The sequence below is a fragment of the Nuphar pumila genome, chromosome 5, assembly GCF_984573655.1.
Source record: "Nuphar pumila chromosome 5, dmNupPumi1.hap1.1, whole genome shotgun sequence".
Classification (NCBI taxonomy): Eukaryota; Viridiplantae; Streptophyta; class Magnoliopsida; order Nymphaeales; family Nymphaeaceae; genus Nuphar; species Nuphar pumila.
In genome coordinates this window covers 88,325,257-88,334,496 of record NC_143253.1, presented here as the reverse complement: position 1 = coordinate 88,334,496, position 9,240 = coordinate 88,325,257, and positions in this window count along the sequence as shown.

The window sequence follows — 9,240 nt, the reverse complement described above, 5'->3', positions numbered from 1 at the left end:
GGTGACCATTTGCCACCCGGGCGATGCTTGAGATAAGCTGTTGATCTGAGCACTAGATCATTGACCCGAAATTTTCTCTCAATGACAGATTTTGCATATTGTCAGGCTATCCTATGGCGATAGGATTGAGCATGCTCTGCTGCTCTGAGCCTTCTTTCATCGAGCAAATCAAGTTGTACCAGTCGCTGTTGCTGATACTGATCAAGAGGTAATTCTTGAAGTGATGCAAATTTCAGAGCAGGTTTCTGAACATATAGAGGCAGTACTACTTCAGTTCCGTAGACAGGTTCTGACGAAGTAGCATTCGTTGGAGTTCGAATGGTGGTTCTGTATGCCCATAATGCATCATGAATCTTTTCATGCCAGTCATGGCCCATTTCTAAAGTTTGTTCCAGGATTCGAATCAGAATCTTGTTGGTGGCCTCTGCCTGACCATTCCCTTGAGGATAATAAGGAGCGGAAAAATTATGATGAATTTTGAACTTTGAGCAGAATGTCCTCATTCTCTCATTCTTGAAATGACTGCCATTATCCGACACAATATCATGCGGTATACCGAAACGGCAAAGGATATTCTTATGGATGAAAGAAACCATGTGTCGACCTTCTACTGTGCGTAGAGTGACTGCTTCTACCCATTTAGTAAAATATTTTGTCGCGGCAAGAAAATATTTATGACCATTGGAGGCTGAAGGAGTGATGGGACCTACAACATCGAAAGCCCACATGGAAAATGGCCATGGCGAGACGACAGATTGCAAGTATGTCGCCGACGCATGAATGGAAGGCGCATGCATCTAACATTGAACGCACTTCTTTACAAAATGATAGCAATCTTGTTGCATAGTTTTCCAATAATATCTTGCTCGGATGATTTGTTTGACGAGAGTTTGATAGCCAACATGACCACCGCAAATGCCTTCATGTGCTTCTTGCACAACTTCTTTGGCTTCTTCTTCGTCCAAACATCTTGAATACTCAGAACTGAATCCACGACGATAAAGGACGTCGGCAAGAATAAAATATCGAGCAAACATGCGTTGAATTGCTCGCTGCTCTCTCTTTGATAATTCTGGAGGAAATTCTCCAGTTTTAATGAAATTCTTGATATCATGATACCAAGGCTTCTTCTTCTGCTCAGTCTGGTTTATCTGCTGTACTGGGACGAAAGTGGGTTGATCAAGTCTGCCAATTTCAAATGAGCGACAAGGTTCTCCACCCTTGAAAGACATGATGGATCCCAGATTGGCTAAGCTGTCTGCAACTTGATTGAAATCTCTCTTGATATGGAAAAGTTGGAATTCTTCGAATTTGTTGGCAAGAGCTGAGACAATCTTCTGGTAAGGAAGTAATTTCTGATCTTTTACTTGCCATTCGACTAGGACTTGATTGACGACGAGCAAGGAGTCGCCATAAGCATGCACTCTTTTGACATTGAAATCCTGTAGAATTTTCAGACCTTGTATCAAAGCTTCATACTCGGCCATATTGTGAGTGCACTGAAAATCCAGTTTGAGAGAAAAGGGAATCATCTCTTTCTCTGGTGTGATTAGCAGAATTCCGATTCCTATGCCTGCCATATTCTTGGAATCGTCGAAGAATAAATTCCAAATTGAGGATTGTTGAATATTGTAGATCCGCTCATCGGAGAAATCATCCTCAGCTTTAACATCCTCTGCTAGAGGAAAATCTGTTAATTGGTCTGCAATTGCTTGGCCTTTGATAGATCGCTGAGAGACATATTCCAAGTCGTATTGCATTAATAGAACTTGCCATTTGGCGATTCGTCCGCTGAGAAATGGTTGTTCAAGAACGTACTTGAGAGGATTTAATTTAGATAGAATCTTGACTTCAGACGCCAATAGATAATGTCGCAATTTCTGACACATCCATACCAGAGCTAGGCATGTTTTCTCTATCTGAGAGTATTGCTTCTTGTAATCAATAAAGGTCTTGCTCACATAGTAAATGGCATGTTCTATCAAGCTGCATTCTTCGTATTGCGCCAAGAATCCGCCGCAAGCAACTTGATTAACTGAAATATATAGCAATAGGGGTTTCCCTAATTCTGGCGACTTTAAAACAGGAGGATTGAGAAGATATTTCTTGATGTGTTCGAATGACTGCTGATAATCTGGTCCCCATTCAAACCTCACTCCTTTTCTGAGCAAATGATTGAAAGGCTCACATCTCATGGCCAAATTAGAAATGAATCGCCGAATTGATTGCATGCGTCCTTGAAGGCTACGCAATTCTTTGAGATTAGTCGGGGGCGGCATGCCAATGATAGCTTTGGCCTTAACGGGATCCATTTCTATCCCCTTCTTGCTGACCAAGAAGCCTAGCAACTTGCCTGATTCGACTCCAAAGACACATTTTTGTGGATTGAGTCTTAGCTTGTAAAGAATGAGTCGCTTGAAAACTTGATTAAGAGCTTCGATGTGATCTTCCTCTTCTTTGGATTTCACCAGAATATCATCGACATATGCATCCATAGTCTTGTGCATCTGATCATGGAATATAACAGTCATAGCGCGCTGATAAGTGGCTCCAGCATTCTTGAGCCTAAAAGGCATGACTGTATAACAGAAAGTGCCCCATGGCGTGGTGAAGGATGTTTTGGATTGGTCACGAGCGGCCAACTTGATTTGATTATATCCGGAGTATCCGTCCATAAAGGAAAACATAGCATGCCCGGCTGTGCTATCGACTACGAGATCAATGTTTGGGAGCGGATAGTCATCTTTTGGAGTGGCTTTATTGAGATCACGGAAGTCGATACAGATTCGCACTTTCCCATTCTTCTTAGGAACTGCTACGATATTCGCCAACCAATCCGGGTAATCAATTGCTCGAATGAATCCTGCTTTAAGCAGATCCTCAAGTCCTTCCTTGACCTGTTGCTCGATTCGAGGATCCATTTTTCTCAACTTCCGCTTGACTGGTTTCGCCTCAGGCTTCAAAACGAGGCGATGTTCCACCAATTTTGGATCTAAACCTGGCATATCCTCATAGGTCCATGCGAATATTTCTTCATGCTGCTTGAGGAAATTAGTGAGCCTTTCTTTCTCTATTGGGCTCAAACCACTGCCAATCTTGAGAATTCTAGGATCGTCTTCTGATCCGATATTGATATCCTCAGTCGGGTCTTGAACTAAGGATGATGGCTCATCTTGTTTCTGAACCGATGCAAATTCTGGCAGTTCCTGAAGAGCTGAATCGAACTCTGTGGATTCTTCTGACTGCCTTGCAGTCTGACTACATTATGTTCTTATTCTGACCTGATGAATTATTGCTGATTTCGAACAAGCTTTTGGATTAAAGACGAGCTTCTTGATAGATCGGGAAGACATTCTGAAAATTGGAGGATAAATTGATTTAGGGAAATTGCTCATCATGAAATAAATTGCTTTTATTGAAAATAATTGGAAAGACAAAAGAGCAAAATGATTTCAATTTTGTGAAGATTTAATATTGAGGAGTAAAGAGACAAATGGCACCAAGATAGACAAAGGAAACTGACAACTTTATTGAAAGATAGAATTAATCAAAATGATAATGATGAAAATGAAATGGGATATCATCCCGACAAAAGAATAGAAAAGGAAAGACAAATAAATTCTTCTAATGCGTTCCCTTAATGAAAACAGTCCCTTTCTGAGATCTTCGGCCATTAAAGCCCAATCCGGTCCTTTTACGGCAGTGCTGAGGAATCACTGGTTCAAGACGACCATCTTCATTTTTGCCTAAGCCTTGGAAAGGCTCGTAGCCGTGCTTCACTAGTAAATCAAATCCCTTTTTAGCTTTCATAAATTGGGAGAATAGAGGATGATCCTTAAGTGTGCTGTAATCAATTCGTCCCCGAATCTTGAAGAACTGTGGACCTCCCCATCGGGTCGTAGCCACCGTATGCTCGGGTTGCTCTGTCATCTGTATTATTCCCAACCTCTTCAATACCCCTAATGCTAGGGATGTCAGTAGTGAAAAAGGGTCTGAGAACCATGGGCTGTGCTAGCCTCTGCTCCGGATCCTCGCCCAAGACTGTCATGATCATACCACCTTTTGACCACTTGATGCACTGATGCAGAGTAGACGGCACTGCGCTTGTGTTGTGGATCCATGGTGTCCCGAGAAGTAGATTATAAGTGGGCGGCACATTGACTACGTGAAAGAGAATTGAATGGACCGAGTAGTCAATGAAGATCTCCAAGAAGATTTTTCCTTTCGTTGTTTGGCCATGATTGTCGAACCCATAAATGGTGATCGGATCTGGGATGTATTCTTCTTCTTTTATGCCCAAAGCTTTGGCGGTCATTTTCGGGCATATGTTGAAACTGCTGCCTCCATCGATCAGCACATGAGGAACTGTCATCCCTCTGGTTCGAACCACAACATACAAGGCATTGTTGTGAAATACATGAGGTTTAGGGAGATCCTCATCGGAGAATGTAACTGGAGCATTAGTCATGGCCTGATTGACTATGTGGGCCATGTCTTCCAGAGTTATGCTTGGTTTCACCTTGATTTTCTGCAACAGATTATTTAATACTTGCTGATGTTTAGCAGAAGCTTGGGTTAAGTCCAAAATTGAGACATTGGATAATGCTGTAATAGGCTTTAGAGTGTATGTCCCGCTTTTCTTTGGGGTGGACTTAACGAGAATCTTAGGGAGCCATGGCATACTTCTGGCTACATCGGAAGATATCCCAGCGGGCTTGTCAGATACTTTCAATTTGCCGAAAGCTAAAATAAGGTCCATCTTCTGGGCCTTGGACCGAGCCTGCTGCAATACCAGGACTTGATGCTGAGCTTGCATGTCATTTTCAGAGCACGGCCTGATATGCTCCTGTGGTCGAAACAACTGTTCAATAATGACTACTGTAGAATGACGAGGAAATGGCTTTTTTAGAATATCTATATTTTCATCTTCCGCACCCTCTACCAGAAGATTTTTATCAATAAGGTCCTGAACAATGTTCTTCAGAACAAAGCAATTCTCAGTATTGTGCCCCACTGTTCGATGAAATTTGCAGAATTGGTCTTTGAATTTTCCCATGGGAGCGGAAGGATCGACCAGCCTGGGCAATTTGACCATCTCCTTGGTCAACAGGTACTTGAGCACAGTCTCGAGTGATTGATCTAACGGAGTGAACTTTCTCTCATAGCTCCATCCTTCATGCTTCACTTTCTCTCGGGGTTTTGGTCCCTACTCTAGTTGAAGCGGCTTGCTGAATTGCGGGATCGGCTTCCCTTTCTGATCATTCCTGTTTGAACCTCCTGCCCCATAACAGAAGTCTCTATTCTGTCCCTTGCGATGATTCCATTTATTATTATTGACAGAATTAGTGAAATGAGTCTTCTTTTTCGACTCATTCTGATTGTTGTTCTTGGTGAAAGTGAAACCTTCGTAGAAACCATTCTCTATACTCAATTCGAGCCATTCGGCTCGTTCTGTTAACTCTATAAAGGTTCTGGATGGTGCGGTGGAGATGAGGCCTTTTAGAGGCTGGGAGAAATTGCTTAGAATCAAGGACAAAGCATGCCCTTCTGATATGGGGTCTCTCATCTTATTGCAAGCTGACCTCCAGCGGTGGATAAAATCTTGGGCCTTTTCATTTTCTCTTTGTTTCAGGCCACAGAGGTGGCTGAGGGTCGGGAGCGCCTCAGCATTGAACAGAAAGCGCTCAATGAACATATTCACCACCTTATCAAATTCTTTCAGCTCTATGGGGTTGATGTGCTCCGAATACCATTTAGTTGTCGTTCCCTCAGACTGCGAGGGAAGCAAAGGAAGAGTGCCCGATTGTCATGCTTGAATCATGAACATTCAGCGAAAAACATGGCGAGATGAGCCTTAGGGTCGCCAAAACCATCAAACTTGATAAATTTTCTGGGGAGATTATCTAGATTGTCGTCCCCATCTAAACCATCATAGAAGTCTTCGCTGGTGAAGACTTTCTTGCCCTTGTCGCGGGCCTGCAGATCTTTGACCATTCTCATCATATCTTTTAATTGTGACTGGGTAGGGTCGTCAACAGACTGATTTTTGGATTTGTAAGCTGACCCCTGACCCTGAGTCGACCTTTTGAATTCATATTTATTTTCACATTCCTTGTTAGCATCGTCAGCTGATTCTGATTCATCAGGCATTTCCTCGTGACGACTCTGCTTTTTGCTGATATTCTTGACGGTATGACCCTTATCTTTCTGTTTGGTCTGAATTTGCTCAGTACTGGCCTCAGCTTGCTCTGCCAGCATCTTGGTCATCATTTTCTTGAACATGACGTACATTTGAGGATCAATGCCATCCTCAACCTGCTGTCCTTGATTTTTAGCTGATCGGGGGGAGTCCATCTCTTCTTCCGAAGCGGCTGAGTATGCGACACCTTCAACTGATAGGGTTTTCTTTCCGGACCTTGTATGAACCATCGAGTATCACGAGTGTTCTTTTTGAATGTTGCTGATGCTCTCTGCAAAGGTAGAACTGATGGTTAGGCTTCTGAAGGAAATTTGGTTGGAGGAAAATATTTGTTGAGAATTTTGGTAGACAATTGAAATAATATCCCATTACTAGGGATTGAGTCGTCGCTGGGATTACGACAATTGCGTTGCTATTCTTTGCAAGATAAACAACTGGAAATATGCCTTGTTACCTAGGCGAGGTCGTCAAACCAAAGTGAAATGTAAAATAATGGAATTTTATTGAGGGGAAAAACATGATTTCATCAATAATACACTTGACAGAGGGGAGGGGGACAGACAATTTTCCACCACTCCGGATAATCAGAGGACACTCGAGGACCAGGAAAAATAGTAAGATTGACAAAGGAATCCCAGCCATGTCTGGCAGAATGGTATGCTCCGGACCACTGATCTGATGCAAGGTCGAATTCTGGCAAAACCCCTGCTAAGGGATGAATTTCTACGCGCCTCTGCCTCTGAGAGAACTGCCTGACACACCGCTCTGGATGATAGTATGCGCAGAAGAATGGGTCGAGTAGCCTGAACCGCTTGCCATAAGCGTAAGTATATCTGGGAGGTGATTCCTGACGATCAAAGTAGTCCCATACGACTTCTTCCTCCTGAAGGTTGTCGATCAAGAACCGGTATCGCACAACTGGAAGAAGCTTTTCACCATTATATCTGAATGAACTGGCTCGGGTTGGTACATGCCGGAGGAACCAAGACTGCAAGGCATAGGTGCACCCTTCGACTAGAATTGATTCTCCGAGTGCGAAACGAGTCAACCCTCGGTATAGAAAGGCGAGTGCGGCCATGGCTATCGAGAGGCGGCTGGTCTGTCGACTTCCCCATCTCCTTAGAAGCTGAACTATTCTGATATCCATGTAATTCCGTCCATCTGGAAAGAAAGCCAATCCTACCATGCACAGAACCATCGCGTGCTGAATTCTCTCTCGAGTTGTCCTGGACAACGAGCTGACTTCCACAAATATCCCATGCTGTCTGTAGATTTCGAGCAGGTCCACATATTCATTTCCATCTTCTTCAATCAGAGGCCAAGACTTGCGTCCCATCATGCGAGCTAAGGCATCTTTTGGGTCCAAACCCTTAACATTAATCAGAAACTGTTTCTCCAATGGATCTCCAGGCTGACCGGCTTGCTCGGGCAATCCCATAATCTCTGAAAATTCATCCATCAGTATTGTCATCTTGCCCCACGGAAACCAGAAGGTAGAAGTGCTCGGATTCCACCGCTCTTCTAGTGCATGGATCAAGTTGCCGTTGACTGTCTGCTTTCCCACTGCGGACGCCAGTTCCAATCCACACTCGTCCAGATGGTCCGGAAACATACGAGAGAAGTTCTTGAACCATGAATAGTACCACCGGGGAAAGAAGGATCCGGTGCTGAGGACTCGATGTTCGGGAAGACTTTGTCGCACCTCATAGGAGATGTGACCCTCAGGGAAGACTGAATCAAGCTGACTGGATGCCTCGGATTGGAAGACATGGAAATTGGAATAAGACTTGGAAAATACAGGAATTTTGAGGAAAATGCTGGCAGGATAAAAATAAAGCAGGAAATTCGAGATCCAGAAGACACGAAAGATGGGAAATCACCTGGAGTTTTGAAGGAAATTAAGGGAAATTTGAAAAATCGTCCAGGGTTTGATGAAATATGAAGAAATAAATGGAAAATAAAGTATTTGGAAAATCATTCAAGGTTTAAAACATGGACAGTACATAGACATAGATTGAGGAATTTTGAGAAAATCGTCCAGTATTTTGGAAAATTGGGGAAAATATGGAAAATAAAAAGGAAATAACACATTTAATCAAATTCTGCATAAACAAGTATGCACAAACAACATTCCCTAAAAGCTGACTCTAGATGCACAAATTTTGAAATGGTTGTGGGACCTTAATCCTAACTCTAAGGCTCAGATCATCTGTATCCAATCTAGTTATGCCTATATACTCAAGCCAAGGCTCAATGTACGTGGCATAAAATCAATTTCTCCGGTTCTAGGTTCAAGTTTTCCAACATCCTTGAGCACCTGCCGATATACGTTGGACTATGGCCCTTGGTACGTGGCAGGGGGGTTTTCACCCAAATAAGTGGCCCATTTGTGAGGCTCTGTCCCGAACTATGGTTCTGGAAGAGAGCCCAGCAACGTGAAGACCGGGACAATATAGGTGGGGGTGGTTTTTTTTAAAACAAGAGCACATGCAAGCAAATAGAAGGCTCTAAGTCCTAAAGAGATAGATTTTTGAAATATTTGAAGAAGCAAGCATTGTTTTCATATAATTCCTAAATTGAGGAGTGTTGTATTAGACCTAAGTCTATGTGAGCATGAATAATTCTCCTCAATATGGTCCTACCAAACCATACCTAGTCTATATGCATTCCATGTCAGCTGGGTTCACGTCTAGGCTCCTAGGTTCACATGATAGCATAAATTAAAAGCTGACATTCCATGGAAATCGATTTTGACAATTTGAACTAAGTAGAGCATTAGATTGATCAGGCAAAGACAGGTCCCATCACGGTCGCCAAACCTGTTATCATCGCAAAATTTTTAACTTTTTGCGAGTCAAACTGACCTTTGAAAAAGATTTTGAAAATAACTCGCCTCCGTTTTTAAAATGCGGGATTATTCCGAAGAATGGGACTCGCCTGTCGGTACGAGGTTCAACCGTTCCTGCCACCTTTAACAGGGGTAATTGAACCAAGGATCAATCTTATGCTCTACTCTATTCAACTTGTCTAAATCATATTCT